The sequence below is a fragment of the Suncus etruscus genome, chromosome 9 (genome assembly GCF_024139225.1).
Source record: "Suncus etruscus isolate mSunEtr1 chromosome 9, mSunEtr1.pri.cur, whole genome shotgun sequence".
Taxonomy (NCBI): Eukaryota; Metazoa; Chordata; class Mammalia; order Eulipotyphla; family Soricidae; genus Suncus; species Suncus etruscus.
In genome coordinates this window covers 33,569,161-33,589,184 of record NC_064856.1, presented here as the reverse complement: position 1 = coordinate 33,589,184, position 20,024 = coordinate 33,569,161, and the positions used below count along the sequence as shown (strand labels likewise).

The following is a 20,024-nucleotide window of genomic DNA, read 5'->3' as shown; positions in this document are numbered from 1 at the left end:
CAGCACCACCTGGAAGCACACCTGGAAGCACACTTGACATCAAAGACAAATCCAGTTCCGCGAGGTAGATCTCCTGTCCCTTCTAGTTTTTTCACCTTTTTTCACTTTGGAGATCCTGCAAACCAGCCTCACCCACTTTGTAGTCTCAGCAGACAATCTGGGTATATTGAGTTTTTGTAGCCTCCTCTGCCATTACTAGAGGACAATAATTATGAGCAGCATTCATGCCTCCACCCACTCACACCTTCATCCTTCTTGTCCACTATATGGGGTCACCATGAGGCTGCCTCCCAAAATCATGCTAAAAGATGAAAGAAAATCTTCCAGTTCACAAAGCAATCTAAAACCACACAATTGATGTTACTCCTTTAACACTGAAGGCATAGTATTATTTTTTACAGTTCCATGCACATGCATATTAATTTAAGTTAACCTCAAAAGTTTAAGTGGCTTTTTTTTTTTTAAGGATTAGAGTCAAAGGAGCACAGCAAAAACGGTGTTAGAGTAGCTATTGTTGTTTGCATAGGCCCAGAAAAATATGGGAAAGGAATATAGAAAGGAAAAGCCTTGGCCTAAATATAAGGAGTCCTTACCCCTTAAATTTTCTGGCATAAGACCAACTCTAGGCTCCAGGCATACTAGGTTGTCCAACCCAAGTCATTGGCTGTAGTGCCAATACACTTATTTTTCACATAGTCACTGTTGTTGGTGTCAGGTTTCTGTAGTTAAAGATCCTGGAATCTTTAAGTCATTGAAGTCAGGATGATGTGGAGCGGCCTCTAGTTTTACCTCACAATTAGAGGGCATTGCAGAGAGCCCTGTCCCGAAAAGCAGGTTGTTGTTGTTTGTTGTTGTTGTTGTTAAGTCTTCTGGTTGTTAAGGAAAGTCTCTTTTGAGTAGGTCGATGTCAGAGCAGTGGTAGGGGATTACTTCCTGGTAAAGGATTACTTCCAAGTGATGTTATAGACAGCCTTGGTTGTTTTGTAGATGGCATTCCTGGTTCAGGGGTAAATGGAGAATGCCCATTCTTCTGAGGTCTGAGCCAGGTCATTATGACAATGTTCAGGGTGTAAGGTCCCATTGCATTACAAGATTTGTGTGCTCCTATCTCTATTAGATAAAAACTTGTTTGTATGTATAGTATTTTCCCATTTTAATGTGCCTATGCAAAAGAGGAACAATGCCACGTGGCATTATTGGTGCATATGGGGGCCACTAGAACAAGTCCAACAATCCCCGTGACTTAGTTCTAACATAAACTTTAAACTGAGGGACTCTTCTACCAGAATTCCTTATTGAACAGTTCACAAAGAGAAGAACAGATAAAAAGTGGGGAAAATCGTCACTGTATAAGAGAATAGTAAGAGTTACAGCTGTTAAGGAAATACATATAAGATATTCAAAAGACATATACGTGTCCCTTTTATGTCTTTTGAAATAGTTAGGGGTTATTAAATCTGGTACACTACATTGGTCTGTGATTTGTCCTGTGCAGTACTGAAAGTAAAAAGGTAAATGTGGGGTAATGATGGTTGGGGGTGAGGGAGTGAAGGACTAGAAATGAGCTTGTAGGGGTGTGGGCAAGGGCAGAATACAAGAGGGACATTCTGCATATGCAAAACATACCTTAATCATAGGGAATACTATTAATATATACAGTGCTTTGTGCTTTGTATACTGCTAAGAATTGTTGTAATGTACTACAATCTGGGGACTTGAGGGACAATGTAATTGTGCATGTGTTTTGTTTTATTTTTCTTAATGTTTTTTGGTTGAAAGTTCAAAATTAAGGTGTCAGCAAGGGATTTCTTCTGAGAATTCTGTTAATGGCTGATTGCCTTCTCACTGTAACTTCACCTTGTCCTCTTTCTTTGCATCTTTGTTTTCATAATAAAAAATAATTAAAAAAGAAAAAAAGAAAATCTTCCAGTCCACCCAGTGTATGGGAGGCTCTGCATATAGTGACCTTAAATGCTCATCACATGTTCTATCACTGTGCCCTGTGCTGGTCCTTTGGAGATGTTTTGAGAAGGGTGTTTTGGAAGGAACAGACTGGGGATGAAGTGGGGTCACAGAGCTGGGAAGTGGTCAGGTTTCAAACACAGAGCAGCCTCACAGGAATCCATTTTGACACCACGTTTTCTCTCCTGTTCTTCAGAGTTCTCCAGCTGAAACTTTGTCTCTCACCTGTTGGACAATATTGACAATTTCATCAAAAGGGATATTTTCACAGCAATTATTTCTTTTCTCTTTATTTGGGACTGGGGCATATTTGGTGATAGTTGGGTTTTTCTCCTGTCTCTGTTCTCAGGAATTACTCCTGGAGGTGCCTGAGGGACCATATGAGATTCTGGAGATTGAAACAGGTTTATCGCGTACAAGGCAAACAATCTATTGGCTTTATTATCTCTTCAACCCAGTTCTTTTCTCTTTTCTTGGTGGTTCCTCCTTCTTTTACTCTTGACTCACAGAAGTGTCATTTCCTGTAGGCTTTAGGTCCCTCAGTGGCCCTGCTAGACAGAGTCCTCCACCCATCTTTATGGCATCCACCCACCCACCCACCTCTATGGCACATCCTCTGTCTTGCTTAAACCGTGGGCATCAGTTTGGATGCCTTCATGGCTGTTTCTTCCCTAACCACATTGCAGATCCTTTCTAGATTTTTTTGTTCTACCTGGCACTCAGCCACTTGGACATGGTAACATTAACTTTAATGCTGCTGCCCAATAGACAATGGAAGCTCCCTTGACAAAAACTGGATCAATACAGCAGATTTGTTTCCTCTACCACCAATTTCAGATGGTCCACATGGAGCTGAAGTAACCCTAAAACTTTAGAAGGAACTCATCAAGCCATAATCCAACACTCATCTTTTATATAGCTGGAGAAGTCAGAGAAATTAAGTGACTTCTCTCAAGTCACACAGCTGGTTAGAACAAAGGTACACAATATTGAATTCCTTCAGGATAGTTCAGCCACCTCATGCTGACCTTCCCTACTAAAACTGAGAAGGCACAAAGCAAGACAGAGCTTGGACAAGTTTCATTATTATAGTTGGTAGTTTTCATTTGGTTATTTGAAGTTTGGGGGAAGGGTACTCCCCTAGCAGCATTTGGAACTTACTCCTGGCTCTGTACTCAGGGAATCTCTCCTGGCAGGGTTTGAGGGACCATATGTGGGGACTGAACCTGTGCTAACCATGTTCAAATTTATGTTCCTGCTCACTATACTTTTTCTCCAGCTTCCCAAATCTTATATTTTTTGGGATTCAGGACACACCTGGTGGTGTTCAAGGGTTACTTATGGTCTGTGCTCAGGAATTATTCTTGACAGTACTCAGGGAACCCTATGGAATGCCAGGGCTTGAATCTGGGTCGATGGTATGCAAGTCAAGTACCCTACCTGCTATACTATTGCTCCAGTCATCCCCTCATCCCCCAATCTTACATTTTTAAGTGAACTTTAATATTCTGTTGTGAGGAAGGCAATGGGGAAGGACTCCAGGGAGGTTGTTTGGCCTTTCTGTTGTCATGTCTATAGCAATGGCACTTCACTTCCCAGAGTGCAATCCTAGGACAACTTTTCACCTGATCATGATGGCTGCAGTTTATCCTCAGAAGAAAAGTCACAGTCCTATAATCCTCTCCTCAGCATCATGTCATTGCCCTAACCCTAAACTTTATGCACACACACACACACACATGCACACACACACACACACACACACACACACACACACACACACACACACACACACACACACACAAGCTCTTTCTTCAATGGAAGGACTGAAAACATCCAATGTATTCTGATCAATTTCTGTGTTGGTAACTGATTACTTTCACTTCTTGAAAGGCCAAAGTATCAAATACACCTAGCCTGGGTTCTGCCCAACTTCTGTGTGGTCCTGGGCCCTGGTCCTGCTCGGTGTCCACATTCTTCTAGAAAGTTGCCGTCATCCTGGCTCTCTGCAAGCACACAGCAATCTGGAAGGCTGAGGGAGGAAGACAGTCTTCTCAGGCACAAGCTCTAACAGGAGCTGAGGGATTATACAACAGACTTGCAAAATATTCTTGTTGCATCTCTAGGCGGCCCAGCCCAATTGCAGGCTGCTGTTTGGATGTCTTGGCATGAAGTCTTAGCTCTACAAGAAAAACAAGCCAATGGCTTATGCTCCTGATGGGGAAATCACCGTGCATTCAGTAGGGTCCATGGGAAACGGGTACCTGCTCTCCCCAACCTGTAGGGGCATTTTAGGGTGAGAGTCAGAACATTGTATAAAGGCTCATTAAGGAAGGTATTGGGAGTATGAATGTGTCATAAATTCAAAATGGTGATGAATAGGCATTGTGGGGTGGAGGGGAGGTGGTGAGGACGACTTAGTCAAGGGGTGATGAAGGTGAGTTTACATTTTGTTATGAAAATTGCTGGGCCCGGAGAGATAGCATGGAGGTAAGGCGTTTGCCTTTCATGCAGAAGGTCATTGGCTCGAATCCTGGCGTCCCATATGGTCCCCCGAGCCTGCCAGTAGTAAATTCTAAGCGTGGAGCCAGAAGTAACCCCTGAGCACTGCCAGGTGTGACCCAAATCCAAAAAAAAAAAAAAGAAAGAAAAGTGCTTCTTTTCTTTGCACTCATCGCAGATAGCAACTACCCATAGCTAGCTAATGAATTTCAGGTTATGTTTTAAATGGACTCTCCAATGGCAATCATAAATTTGTGGCAACCACAAATGGTCTATGATTGATGCAGATCCATTCCTTAAAAATACAATTTTAGGGGCCCGGAGAGATAGCACAGTGGTGTTTGCCTTGCAAGCAGCTGATCCAGGACCTAAGGTGGTTGGTTCAAATCCCGGTGTCCCATATGGTGCCCCGTGCCTGCCAGGAACTATTTCTGAGCAGACAGCCAGGAGTAACCCCTGAGCACCGCTGGGTGTGGCCCAAAAATACCAAACCAAACCAAAACAAAACAAAACAAAACAATTTCAGGTGGCTGGCGTGGGTGGGTGGGTGGACATCAGGCAGGCACAGAAAAAAATAAATAAAATAAAAATACAATTTCGACCTCAATCAAACAGGAGCACACATCATTGATATTTGGATTTGTGTATTTTCTCAGAGGTTTTTTGGTAAAGTATGTCCATTAACCAAGTTAAGTGTATACATATGGGGCCAGCAAGGTGGCGCTAGAGGTAAGGTGTCTGCCTTGCAAGCGCTAGCCAAGGAAGGGCAGCGGTTCGATCCCCCGGTGTCCCATATGGTCCCCCAAGCCAGGGGCAATTTCTGAGTGGTTAGCCAGGAGTAACCCCTGAGCATCAAATGGGTGTGGCCCGAAAAACCAAAAAAAAAAAAAAAAAAAAAAAGTGTATACCTACCCATTAAAGTTCAAATCAGAAGGAAGATCTAACACTTAGTCTTGTTCTCCCTCATAACTTGAGGGGGAAAAATTGAATGGTACCAGGAACAACCAGTAGTATGAACGCTGAGTGGAAGTGAAAAATGATCAGACTTAAGCACCAAACCCAAAGTTAACGACACCAGGATCGATACCCAATCTACAGCAAGCTATACACAAAGGAGATCTCTCACACTAGCAGTTCAAGGGTCATAGGAGGAGATATGGGATGCATGCTGAGAACAGGGGTGGAGGGAGGACAACACTGATGGTGGAAATGGCCCTAATTCTTTGTCACTATGTACCTTAAATATTACTGTAAAATGGGCCCGGAGAGATAGCACAGCGGCGTTTGCCTTGCAAGCAGCCGATCCAGGACCAAAGGTGGTTGTTTTGAATCCCTTGTCCCATATGGTCGCCCGTGCCTGCCAGGAGCTATTTCTAAGCAGACAGCCAGGAGTAACCCCTGAGCAACACCGGGTGTGGCCCAAAAACCAAAACCAAAAAAAAAAAAAAATTACTGTAAAAGACTTATAATTCATTTTGATCACAATAAAAATTATTCTAAAAAATTTAAGTTTAAAAAAATCACTTTCCTGTGCACTGAGGAATTTCTTTATACAAATATATAGTAGTATTTTGGGGAAAATAAAAGATTAACTTTAAATGCCAGAGGCAGTAATGTAACTCCTTTTGGCTTAAAAATAAAACATAATATATAGCCATATGTAACTAAAGCATCCAGATTTACTGCTGACTTCAGGTATAGTTAGATCCAGGTGTCAAATGTAGTTCACAAGAATATGTGATTTCCCATTCCTTGCCTTCACTTCCTGTGTTTTGGCATTATTTCTAGTAGACTGTCTCCAAGTAAACATAAATAAATGTAGCTTCAGGCCCATATGATCTTCATGGTTTGAAAGTCCAAAGGAAACACACACACACACACACACACACACACACACACACACACACACACACACATGCATGAACATTCACACACGTACTCCTCTCTTTTTCACAGGAGCTCTAACAAAATTCCTAAATAAGAATCTTGCTGATTCTATGCATCAAGACACACCCAACTTAAAGTACAAAGTACTCTCTTTGTTGGCTATTTAGTAGATCCTATTGTTACCATCATACTTCAGGCTTCCATGACATACTTTTGCCGGTTGACTTGGAAGAACTCTGGGGCACAGAAGAGACATTTTCCTTCAATACAAGATGAAGAGTTGGCTTATAGGTAAGAAACTTAGAGGTACCAGGTAGGAGTTCACTTACAGGCCAGAAGAAAGTGTGCATAAGAGCAAGAAGAGTGCTTAAATAAAGATATTATTTAAAACAACAACAAAGAGCAAGAAGGATCTTCTACCCCAAATAGGGGGTTCTTGGAATCTGGCAGACCACATAAATCCCTCTTATGGGGACCCCCCCCAACCCAGCTATATAGCAAAGAGATTAAAAAATGGACATCCAGGGGCCGGATGTATAGTATGGAGGTAAGGCGTTTGCCTTGCATGCAGAAGGATGGTGGTTCGGATCCCGGCATTCCAGATGGTTCCCTGAGCCTGCCAGGAGCGATTTCTGAGCATAGAGCCAGGAGTAACCCTGAGTGCTGCCGGGTGTGAAACCCCCCCCCAAAAAAAAAAAGAAATGGACATCCAAAGGACATAATGATAAACTCCAAGAGCATTTGGGAAGTGGAGAAGAATGCAAGAGGAGAAAGAAGGAAAATAAGGCTTCAAGGACAGCTTGGCAGACAGACACTCCTCCTTGAAAGGCCAGAATCTTGGACTTCTTGGACTTTGATGGATGAAACTGAATCTGTATCCACTCTCAAAGCCAATTTCAGCCCCTTTGTGCCTGTGTTAAGAGTGCTGTATGTTAAGAGTGCTGGTAGGTAAAGACCTCTGCCAGAAAGAGGAAGTGAAGAAGATATTTGTACTCTGCCTCTTTTCTTCCTGGCAAAGGAAATTCTCCCTAAAACAGCAGCTTGTGGATTTCAGGCCTCCAGAAAATCTGAACCCTGGCTGATAAAAATCAGCAAGAACAGAACATCTTGTTGCTATAAAAAAAAAAATCAATAAAATAAAGTTTTTTTTTATGATTCTCACTTTTATTCCTTAGCCTTAGTACACTTTTTTGGTGCATGATAATAAATAACAATTAAGGCCTCAGTAAACAATTTGGAATGACTCAAAGAAAGATCTGGTGTGCCTACTTAGTATGCTGGATTTCTGAGTTTGATCCCTGCTTACAGTCCCCCTACTCATGGCCTGAAGCCATTTCAAAAACTATTGTTTGGGGTCACATCCAACAGTGTTGGGGTCAACTTCCCTTTCAGTGGTCTGTACTGTATGTTAAATAAATGACAAATAAAAGCAGATAACATTCTGTACTGCTGGATATGGCTCCCCCAAAATAGTAAAGAAATGATTTCAGAAAGCAAAAAGTAAAGCAGCTTTCTAGACTTTGCATTGTTTTGAAGTCTACACTCAGCTGACTCACACTTCAGAATTGGGGTATTCTTGCACTTATCCTGACTCCAGGATCTCTCAGCTCCAGGGCTGGGCTTCAAACCTGCTCTGTCTGGAATTTGAACTCCCAAACCTTGGCCCTATCCCAGCCCCCGCACTCTGCTCTACTGTAAAGATCTGGGCATTTCCTTCTCTCATTTCCTTCGAAGCTGCTGGGAGTGTCTTGGGGAAGTTTGTCACGAACAGATTTGCAATAAATAATACCCAATTGAGCCTGTCTTGTCTCTGGAACTTGATGTTTGTGGTGGGGAAGGAATCAGACAGGACAGGTCTGTGTCCACGCACTCACATTGCCCCCTCCAAGGTCCCAGCGATCCTCACGAGGACCCTCTTAGCTCTGCAAGACAGCAGAACGAAACTGTTCTTGGCTGCCAGTGAGAAAGAAGGGCTGCCGGGCTTGGTAAGTATTTCCATACTCAAAGCACTTGAAAAGGATATTGTTTCAAGCCCAGACAAAGCTCATATTGTCATGTTCCAGTTCCAGTTATTTTAGGCAAGAGAGGGGAATTTCCACCACTCCCTGAGCAACGGTGAGCACCCTGCTCCCAGGAACCACCTCCCTGTTATCTGTCTGAGTCAAATTTATTTCACAGAGAAAAAGAAAAGCCCCCATGCCCAGCATGAGATTTCTTCTTGAGTGAGCCACTGTGAGAAGGGGCCAGGAGGCACCTCATTCATTCAAACCAAGGAGTAACCTTGCTAAGTGGACTTGTGATCTGGGCATGTTCCCAGAGAAAGCCATAACATAACATCCAGGACAATGCTAGAAGTTATTTCTCATTGTGAGAAGCTTTCCACAAGCTGAGCATCCTTTATGTGTCTGTGTATTTGGGAATCAAACCCAGAACTTCCTGCTTGCAAAGCCCCAGCCCCTATGGTTTTGTTTTCAAGTGAATTACTGTATGCTAAATAAATAACACTTAGGTGGCAGTAGAGAGAGCCAAAGGATTATGTAAAGGCCACTGAGAAACAGTGCACTTGGCAGGACTATTGTGCCAAACACAAAAACACCAATGCCACCTAAAAAGCCAGAAGAAAAAAAAGAAAAGAAAAGAAAAGAAAACCATTTACTAAGCTTTCATGAAGTGTCAGCACCTAAAGTTTAGAAGACCTTAACCTAAGCATTCTTTTTTTTTGTTTTGTTTTTTTGTTTTTGGGCCACACCCGGCATTGCTCAGGGGTTACTCCTGGCTGTCTGCTCAGAAATAGCTCCTGGCAGGCACGGGGCACCATATAGGACACCGGGATTCGAACCAACCACCTTAGGTCCTGGATCAGCTGCTTGCAAGGCAAATACCGTTGTGCTATCTCTCCCTGCCCCTAATCATTCATTTTAATCCCCACAAATTCTCCCTGAAAGTGCGGTGTATTGTTATCCCATTTTCCAGACATGGAAACTGAGACTTAGTCATCCTGTGGCTGCTGGCCCAGATCCCAGGGCTAAAGTGGCAGAAAAATTATTCTAGCCCAGGGCTGGAGAGACAACATGGAGATAGGGTGTTTGTCTTGCACACAAAAGGACGGTGGTTCTAATCCCGAATTCCCATATGGTCCTCTGAGCCTGACAGGAGCGATTTCTGAGCATAGAGCCAGGAGTAATTCCTGGGTGCTGTCGGGTGTGACCCAAAAACCAACCCCCACCCCTCCAAAAAAAGGGATTCTAGCCCAGGTAGGTGTTGTCTCTGATGTCACTGTCTTGTGGGCTGGGCCAAGTGACATCATCTGGATGACTGATGACTGCTCAATCCTGGTAGCAAAGGAAATGCCCCAGGGCACTGGGAGAAGTTACTTCCGGTGCCTGTAAAAGTTGCCCTGCCCTCGCTTGCTCGCCCTTGAGGTCCTCACTGCCCCTGGGTTCAGCCTCAAAGCAAGTTTATCTTGGAGGTGACAAAGGAGAGTTAAGTTACCTATCTTGGGCCCGCCCCCTCTCTGAGCTAGCTGGGCCTCACACCTTACTCAGAGCAGCCCGTCATCACACACAGGCATGAGAGGGTACTACAAGAAGTCTCTGGAATCCTCCCAAATTCTCTTGTCAACAAAGCACTTTACAAAGTACCCGGTCTGCAAGACTGAAAGCAGGCCAGCTGCTCCACCTGGACATGAATGGAGCAAAATCTCTGCTGATCTCCATCCCATCCCAGTCTCACCATACCCTCATTCCCCTTCTTGCGTCCTTCCCCCCACACACACTCCATCCCCAAGAGACTACAAGCACCCAGATCCCCCCATTCTCAGGTTTGCTTTCAGAGATGTTGCAAGATTAGCCACCATGTTCCTAGAGACAGACATGAGGACACATGTGAAATCCTTCATGACCCTGGAATTCCAGAGGCTTTATGCTAGTGGAGGAAACAGTTACACATTTTACACAGACCCTAATACCAGAGGACAAGAACTGCACCCTACAATCTTTAGTTAGCCCTCTTTAATTACACTCCTTCTGTGCCCAGCTCATGGACTAACAATTACTCAAGCATTGCTCCACTGAACTCTGAGCACAAACTCATAAGGTAAGCACTGTGGCGAACACCTTTAGAGAGGCAAGAAAAGTGATCAAAAGGTCAAGTGAACTTCACAGGATATGGCAAAGATGAGAGTCATTGTACTGATTCCACCACCTCAGCAGGCACTATTTGTATAAATAAAGTTTTATTGAAACAACCATGCACAGACCCTTTTACTTGCTGCTCCCCCATCCCAGGTGAGGCTGAAGTCTGGCAGACATCATTGATGCTAATTCAGTATAGGAGGTAAAGACCAGACCTACCAGGTAGGTCCTAGCAGCCTCCACACTCAATCTGTGCCATATTAACATCATAGCTCCTCCTGACCTTCTGTTTGCTGCTCCATCATTCCAGCATCTTCCAGGGGGCTCTCACTACAAAGAGTCACTGCCCTCAACACAATACTAGAAAAACAATGGGAAAACACACAGAAGCCTTGGTTACCAAGTTCAGTGAGTGAAAACAATATCATAGTGATATAAACAACACAAACGAGCTCAGTAAATCCTCAGAATATCTTTGATGATAATCAATGAGCCCAAATAAATGATAGCACAGGTAGTTATCAAAGCATAAAAAAAGAATGAGATTAGAGATGAAGAAACTACTAATCAGAAATGAAGAACACTGGGGCCAGAGTGTTAGGGCCACAGTGGTAGGGCATCTGCCTTGCAAACAGCTGATCCTGGATGGACGGTGGTTCAAATCCAAGCATCCCATATGGTTCCCCGAGCCTGCCAGGAGTGATTTCTGAGTGCAGAGCCAGGAGTTCTGAGCGCCGCCAAGTGTGATAGAAGAAAAAAGAAGAAGAAGAAGAAGAAGAAGAAGAAGAAGAAGAAGAAGAAGAAGAAGAAGAAGAAGAAGAAGAAGAAGAAGAAGAAGAAGAAGAAGAAGAAGAAGAAGAAGAAGAAGAAGAAGGAGAAGGAGGAGGAGAAGGAGGAGGAGGAGGAGGAAGAAAAAGAAGAAGAAGAAGAAGAAGAAGAAGAAGAAGAAGAAGAAGAAGAAGAAGAAGAAGAAGAAGAAGGAAGAAGAAGAAGAAGGAAGAAGAAGAAGATGATAGTAGGTGATCTTAGAAAGTCAATAGAAGCTCTGTTTTTCTGTGTTCCTCTGTTTTTGTTTTGTTTTGAGGCCATGTCCTGCAGTGCTCAGGGATTACTTGTGACTGGCTCAGAAAACACTCCTGGTGGGTTTGGAGTATCATATATGATTCCAGGGAAGGAGTTCAGGTTGGTCAGGTTGGCTTTGTGAAAGGCCAGCACTGTACCTACTGTACTATCACTCCAACACCAAAAAGAAGTCAATAGAAGCTCTGAACAGCAGAATAATAGAAACTGAACAAAAGATTGAGACGCTCCAAGATAAGAAAGAGTAAATTGCTAGGAAACTGCAGAAGGTGGAAAATAGACAGAAAAGAAATGAACAGCAGGGGCAGGAGAGATAGCATGGAAATAAGGCGTTTGCCTTTCATGCAGGAGGTCATCGGTTCGAATCCGGGTGCCCCATATGGTCCCCCGTGCCTGCTAGGAGCAATTTCTGAGCCTGGAGCCAGGAATAACCCCTGAGCACTGCTGGGTGTGACCCAAAAACCACAAAAAAAAAAAAAAAAAAAAAAGAAATGAACAGCATACCAGAGAATTATGGAATGAGTTCAAGAGGAACAATGTAAGAATCACCAGAGTCCATGAAGAACAAGAAGGCAAATGTGATGAAGAAAAACACTAGCTAAAGAAACCATTAATAAGAATTTCCCAGAGTTGAGGATTACAGACACTGAGATCCAAGAGGCCTGATGGTGATGGTTTCCAATAAAAATAGACTCAACTGGGAAAACCTCAAGACACATTATTTCAAAATGACAAAATCCAAAGATGAAGAATATTGAAAGCAGCAAGATCAAAAAGGAACATACATACAATGAAACAATCATGCACGATTTTTACCCATTGTTAGATCTGCTTTCAGAGCTGAGCACAGAAACTAAAGGCACAGGAACCCAATTTTTGTGCATGGCTTTACAGAAGCGATTCTCTCTGTAATTTTGTTGTTCTTACTCTCCTTTAGACATGGATAAAGGTAAAATACAATTTTCTTAGGACCAGGAAGTAAGGCATTTGACTGGCATGCAATGAGCACAGTTTCAATCCTGAGCACCAGATATGGTCTCCCAAGCACATCAAGAGTGACTCCTGAGTAAAGATTAGCCATTGAGGGCCAGAGAGATAGCACAGTGGTAAGGCATTTGCCTTTCATGCAGTCGACCCAGGACAAATGGTGGTTCAAATCCCAGTGTCCCATATGGTTCCCCGTGTCTGCCAGGAGCGATTTCTGAGCACAGAGTTGGGAGTAACCCCTGAGCACTGCTGGTGTGATCCAAAACCAAAACCAAAAAAAAAAAAAAAAAAAAAAAAAGATGAGTAGCCACTGAGAACAAATATAGAGGGTGTGTGTGTGTGTGTGTGTGTGTGTGTGTGTGTGTGTGTGTGTGTGTGTGTGTGTGTATAAACTGAGTCAGAATATCTGAGCAGGTATGTTGTCCCTATGCTACTTCACCTACTAACTCCTGAAAAATTCTTTTATTTCCTCAACAATTTACTCTCATAGAATCCACAAGGAAATTCCCACTTGAGAATTCTCATTGTCCAGACACATCCTGTTACCTCTGTGTCCCCATTCCACTACCACTAAGTTCCTCTTCCAATCTTTTATTTATGGAATTTCAGTGCTTGAAAATAGTGAACCAGCTTCCAGGGTTCTCTGCCTCAGAGCTTTGAGATTCTTTCTCTTCTCTCATTAAGTCCTTTGCTCCTTAATGCTCTGCAGCCAGCCTTTGAACTGTAGCCAACCTGTTTACAAACTCTGGTGAATAAAATACAATGAATTCCTTGGGATACATGGAGAGTAAATAAATCCATGCATTCAGGTCGAATTTTAACCCAACTTGCTATTCTCTTCTTTCTAACGGTCTCTTCCAGTCACAGAGTTCTCTAGATGAGTTACTCATAAGTTGAATAAAATTTGTTATATGACACCTGAAGACTCCTGATTTGAGACACCCTGTACATTGGGGAACAATTTATGAGTTTCTGTACAGTGGATAGTATTGTACATCCGGGTGATTTTTATGTCCATAACCCTAAATCTGTCCTTTCAATCTGAAATGAAAACTATCTAATAAATCTAACGGAATAATTAGACCTGAAAATAGCATTGTAGATGTAATGATATTTGTCATGGTATTATTTTAGATAAAGGAATTGTTGAATATATCCATCTTCAGATAAAATAATGATGAATAGACTGGAGAGATGACTCAAAGTTCTCTTTATGCTAGAGGTTGGGTTTTTTCCCAGAAGCACATTTGAGCACCATCAGGAGGAACTCCCCCCCCAGCACAGAGCTGGAGTAGTCCCTCAAACTGGGTGGTCGCCCCAAACAAACATAATTTAATTTAATTTAAAAGAATTAATGTCTTCCTGAAGTAATGTTTTATAGATATGAAAATGTATTTTAATAAGACTTGATAATATTATAAAATTTCCCTGAAGCAATATTAAGTTAAAAATAAATAGAGAGAGATAGAGAGACTTGAGGGAGGAAAGTTATTCCAGGGATTAAGACTCAGGCCTTAAATGTGGTCAGTCTGGCTCCAGACATGATCTCCAGCACCTCCACCCCTGAGCACAGAGTTATGTGGCTGACCTGTATTTAATCCCTGTTATCCCATATGGTCCCTTGAGTTTACCAGGAGCGATTTCTGAGCACAAAGCCAGAAGTAACCCTTGAGCACCAAAAAATGTGCCCTCCCCTCCCAAAAAGAGTAAGGCTTGGGCCCGGAGAGATAGCACAGCGGCGTCTGCCTTGCAAGCAGCCGATCCAGGACCAAAGGTGGTTGGTTCAAATCCCGATGTCCATATGGTCCCCCGTGCCTGCCAGGAGCTATTTCTGAGCAGACAGCCAGGAGTAACCCCTGAGCAATGCCGGGTGTGGCCTAAAAACCAAAAAAAAAAAAAAAAAAAAAAAAGAGTAAGGCTTGAGCATAACAGATTATGGCCCAAACTCACCCCACACACACACACACACACACACACACACACACACACCAAAAATTAATTTTTTTTAACCCGTGGGCTGGGGAGATAGTACAGCAGGTAGGCTGCTTACTTTGTACATGGTCAATCCAGGTTCAATCCCTGGCATCCTACATGACCCACAAGCCTGCCAGAAGTAATTCCTGAGTGCAGAGCCAGGAGCAAATCACTATGTCTGGCAATATATATATATATATATATATATATATATATATATATATATATATATATGGCCCGGAGAGATAGCACAGCGGCGTTTGCCTTGCAAGCAGCTGATCCAGGACCAAAGGTGGTTGGTTCGAATCCTGGTGTCCCATATGGTTGCCCGTGCCTGCCAGGAGTTATTTCTGAGCAGACAGCTAGGAGTAACCCCTGAGCACCGCCGGGTGTGGCCCAAAAACAAAACAAAACAAAACAAAACAAAACAAATATATATATATATACACACACACACACACACACACACACACACACACACACACACACACACACACACACACACACACACACACACTTCCAGAGTCACTCAGAGCTTACTCCTGGCTTTGCACTTAGAAATTACTCCTGTTAGGCTCTGGGAACATGTGGGATGATGGGAATCAAACCTGGTCAGATGCTTGCAAGGCAAACATTCTATCTGCTGAACTATAGCTCCTTCTTTGTTTTTCTTGCTGCTGCCTGGAGCTTAGCAGTGACTTTCTAGATTACTGCACGATAGATGTCTGGTCAAAAAATGTCTGTCTTGGTTTGGGGAGGGATCGGCCTTACAGGACCTTGGCCTTACAAAACAGAGTCATTTCCTTGCTCGTCTCCTCGATGTCATAGCACCCTTCCCTCGTGGGAAAATGCCTCCAGGTGTGGCCAAGTGTTCTCTGGGGATAAACTGAAGTCTAGGTGAAAACCTGTGAATTAATTCTCAATAGGTGTTATTCAATAATATCCCAAGAATATTGTTGAATCACTCACGAATGGGGAACCTGGATTTGATGTTGTTCTTGTTCATTAATGTGCTTCTTTATTTTTTAATGCTTTGCCCTATTTTGAAGTTTTTTCTTCCCTAACCACATGCTGGTCCCATCAATAGTCCCTCCCCCATGAAACCCAGGGTCATTTATATGAGGGTTTTGTCATTCTCAAAAACTATGAAATTCATTTCAGTCTCTGAAGTTATTTTCCTGTTGTTTGTTTGTTTGTTTTGTTATTATTGTTTTGATCTGATTGGTGTAGTTTGATTTGGTTTGGGGCCACACTCAGTGATTCTCACATCTTACTCCTGTCTCTGTGCTCTGGGATCACTAGTGGCAGAGCTAGGGGACCATGTTCAGTGCTGTGCATCAAACCTGGGTGAGGCATGTGCAAGGCAAGCTCCTTACCTGCTATTTTATCTCTCTAGCCTTCATTCTCTGAAGTTTTGATGTGCTCTCAGATTTCCAAGTAATCTTAATGCATCAAAAACTTTGGCTTAAGATGCCTGAGTGATAGCATAGCAGTAGGGTGTTTGCTTTGCACACTGCTAACCAGGGACAGACCTGGGTTTAATCTTGGGCATCCCATTTAACACTCCCCCCCAAACCTGCCAGAAGCAAATTCTGTGCACAGAGCCAGGAGTAAACTCTGAGTGCTGACAGGTGTAGCCCCAAAAAAACAAAAACAAAACTCTGACTTACAAACTAACATCTGACCTCTAATTTTGGGGTCTGTGAAATTTTATAACCAAACAAACCTAAGAAATAACAAGCACTATGCACTCTTACCCTCCTACTGACAGAAATCAATCAATCAATGGGTACCAGAGGTGAGGTATTGCTGAATACAAAACACCCTCTCTAAAAAGGAAATTCTGGGGGGAAAATGGATACCAGGTCCAGACACTCACATGAATATTTGGTGGAAATAAAATATGATCAGAACTAAACATCAAACCCAAATTCAATGACAACAGAATCTATACCTAATCCACAGCAAGCTGTACAAGTGGGAACCAGTTACACTAGTATTCTGGGGAGTAAAGGAGGGAGATATGGGATGTATGCTGGGAACAGGGGTGGAGGGAGGACATCACTGGTGGTGGGGATGCCCCTAATTCATTGTCACTATGTACCTTAAATATTACTGTGAAAGATTTGTAATTTACTTCGGCCACAATAAAAATTAAAATAAATAAATAAATAATAAAAAGTAAATTCTGAAAGGCTAATTACAAGCAGTGGGACCAGTGAGATAGAGCATCTTGCTCTGATTCTTTATTCCCTATTTGCCCTTCCACACAAGTCTTCACAAAGCTATTCACCTAGAAACATCCCCATGTCCAAACTCTCAACATGTGCTCATCTGTAACCAAAAGGTACTTTCACTATTCATAACTTGCTTGGTTGTTAGTTTTTTTGGTTTGGGGACCACACACAGTAGTATTGTATTCAGGGTTTACTCCTGATTCTATGCTCAGTAATGACACCCTGGAAGGGCTTAGGGGTCTGACTATATTGGGGTGCCAGAATTTGATTCCAGATTGGCCACATGCAAGACAAATGCATTACTCACAGTACTATCTCTCTGATTCCTCAAAGGACATTAAGTGACTAGTAGATAAGATGGTGAGCAAGGTGATCAAGATGGCTGTTCCTATTGTGGATGGCTGGTAGACACACTTTCATGAGGAGCACAGGAGATTAAAGTAGTCCAAAAAGATGGTCCAGGGCCTCTTCCAATGTTGAAGCAATAATGGATTTATGATTTAACCCCTGCATTCTTTATTAGTGACTCTTTCCTCTTTGGAGGACACAGTGACCTCATCTTCATGCATCTCCCAACCACAAATTAGAACCATGTTATCAAACTGGCTGGGACTCCTATTTTCAGTTCTTCCTAATTTCTTCTTTATTTTATGAACTCTGTGTGTGTGTGTGTGTGTGTGTGTGTGTGTGTGTGTGTGTGTGTGTGTGTGTATGGAAAATGGAGGAAGGCCTGTATATAAAAGAAAGCTTTTTTTTTTTTTTTTTTCGTTTGTTTGATTTTGGGGCCATACCCAGAGTGCTCAAGGGGTTACTCCTAGCGCTGCAATCAGGAATTACTCTGGCAAGCTCAAGGGACCATATGGGATGCCAGGTATTGAACCTGAGTTGACAACCTGCAAGACAAATGCTGTCCTCACTGTACTTTAACTCTGGCACTAGAAAGATACAAAGGTGATTACTTCCTTTTCTGACTTACACTCTTGGCTGCTGTGCAGACATTCAAGAGTGACCTAGTCCTATAGTTCAGCATGGAACATGTACCTGAAGGATTGGTTCTAATCCTCCCATCATCCTGATATGGTAAATATGTAAATATGCCAATGTTTAATCATGGAGAAGAGGGTACTACTTACAGAAATGACATGGGACCATTTGGAATCAACTAAAAGTAGAAATTGAACCATGGAGCCTGACTTACAGACTAGATTACAAGATTACCCACTCAAAAGATATTTTAGGTAGAGGAATGGATGGATAGTGAGGAGAGGATGGATGTATACATACATCCATCCTCTCCTCACTATCCATATGTATACATATATGTGTGTGTGTATATATACAAATGGTTGTATGAATGGGTAGGTGGATGAGTGAATTGGTGGGTAGATGGATGGATAATGGGAGGACAGATGATAGATTGGATAGATGGGAGGATGGATGGATGAGTGGTGAGTGAATGAGGGGACTCCTGCTTATGAGAGACAGGGGAGAAGGAACATCTAGGGGATCCAGCTACTAACAGATTCCTACAGTGGGGACCAGGGAAGCCTTGCCACACACTGAGCAGGGAGCTGTTCTATTTCCAGGCCAGGAATAGGTGCCCAGACCCCAGTTACATCACACCTTGGCTCTGTGTATGGTTTACATACTAGCATTTTTTTTGGTTTTGGGTCTTGGTCCTTTTGTCCTCTAATGAATATGGCTCATGCTACTCTCCCATGAGTTCTCCATCCTCTGCTCTTGGCAGCACCAAACACACCTCACATACCCCTGAGACAACAGCTAATCTGCTTCGTGACAGTAAAGGCTAGATGGGTTCTTTCCAGAATTAGATGGAAAGACCTTATCCCACATTAGGGAGTGTTTAGTTCCCAATGGTGTCATGCTGAGTTCTATCCCACTGATCTCTCAGCCACCTTCTGCTTATCCCAAAGCAGAGTCACTCACATTTTACTCCTGAAAATCAGGTTTGTCGTTGGTGCTATTTGAATTCTTTCCAGTTTGGGGTGATCTCTGCCTGGTATTGTGTTCATTTCTCGCAGAGACCTCTCGGAGGAAAAAAAAGAAATGCCCAGTGAAATTCTGCAGCAAAGAAATAACAGCACAGGGAGCATCCAGCAACACTGGACTTCAACTTCACCATCATTTATTGACTTGGCGGTTTGTGCGTGATGGTATGTGACTGAAGCTTAGACTAGCAATTCCTCATGCAGCTCCTTCTAGCTCTTCTTCAGTGCAGTATCTGAATCACTTGTATTTTTTAAAGCAGGGTTGTTGTTGTTGTTTTTTTTTTAACAATTATGCTTAGTTCTTGGTATATTCTAGACACATGTTCTACCTTCTTGTCCTTTTTTCTCTCCTTTTCCTCTCCCCTTCTTGCTCACCTGCTCCCTTCCTCCATCCTCTCTTCTCTTTTCCCTTCTCTTTCTCCCTTCTTCCCTCCCTCTCACTTTCTTCTCCTTCACTTCCTCCCTTTCCCCTCCTTCACTGTAGGTTTGTATTGGAGGAAGGACATGGCCCTTTACCTTCCTGCAATAACAGCTAATGATGGTCCCTCCACCCACTAACTCTGAAAAGTGCAAAATAACCTTTGGCTGGCTGTTCTATTACTTCTTCTTCTAAGTTTCTTCTGAGAAGTCATGCAAGTTTTTAAAAAGATGCTGAGCAGGAAGGCTGTCCAATAACCCTTTCTCCCAAAGGGATGTTTATTTCAGAGGCACATGGTGGGGTTCAACCAGCTGTTTTCCAGGAAATTGTCCACTTAACCTTCGGTGAGCTCTAAATTTTAATGACTAGCCAGTGTCAAAGGACTGGAAAGAGAAAAAAACAAACAAGGATGATGTAAAAGTCCAAACCACACACTGCAGAAATGCTGAAGTCTCAAAGACTGTAATAGTGCCATACAATAGGAGGTATTTCCCATCTTCATGGGGGAAACAATCAAAACTACCACCAATATTCTGTTGTCAAATGAAATTATCAGCAAATTAATAGAAACCAAATACCGAGGCTCAGTAGGATCTTGGACACAGAGAGATGTTAATGATTAATCCAGACCCAGGAGCTCAGAACCTTGGCCTTGGAAGCTGTTACTGCCAGAAACAATCTCCCAGGCTCCCCCCCCTTCCCCGCCCCCCCCCCCACATCTCACCCTACACCACCCCTATCTCCTGGGCTCAGCTCAAATGTCACTTCCTCCAAGAAGTCTTCTCAGTCCTATTGGATGGAGCAACACTCTCAATGGAAACTCTACATTTTACTT

The 20,024-nt window shown here is 42.9% G+C and overlaps 1 long non-coding RNA gene across 1 annotated transcript in view; it reads left to right on the top strand.

The window, feature by feature from the left end:
• Positions 1-4,443: 4,443 nt before the first annotated feature.
• The window catches only part of LOC126019173 (uncharacterized), a 168,047-nt gene continuing 152,466 nt past the window's right edge, over positions 4,444-20,024 (top strand). The window contains exon 1 of the long non-coding RNA XR_007498930.1: positions 4,444-4,479. This is a non-coding gene — a long non-coding RNA (uncharacterized LOC126019173). The remainder of the gene's footprint in view (positions 4,480-20,024) is intronic.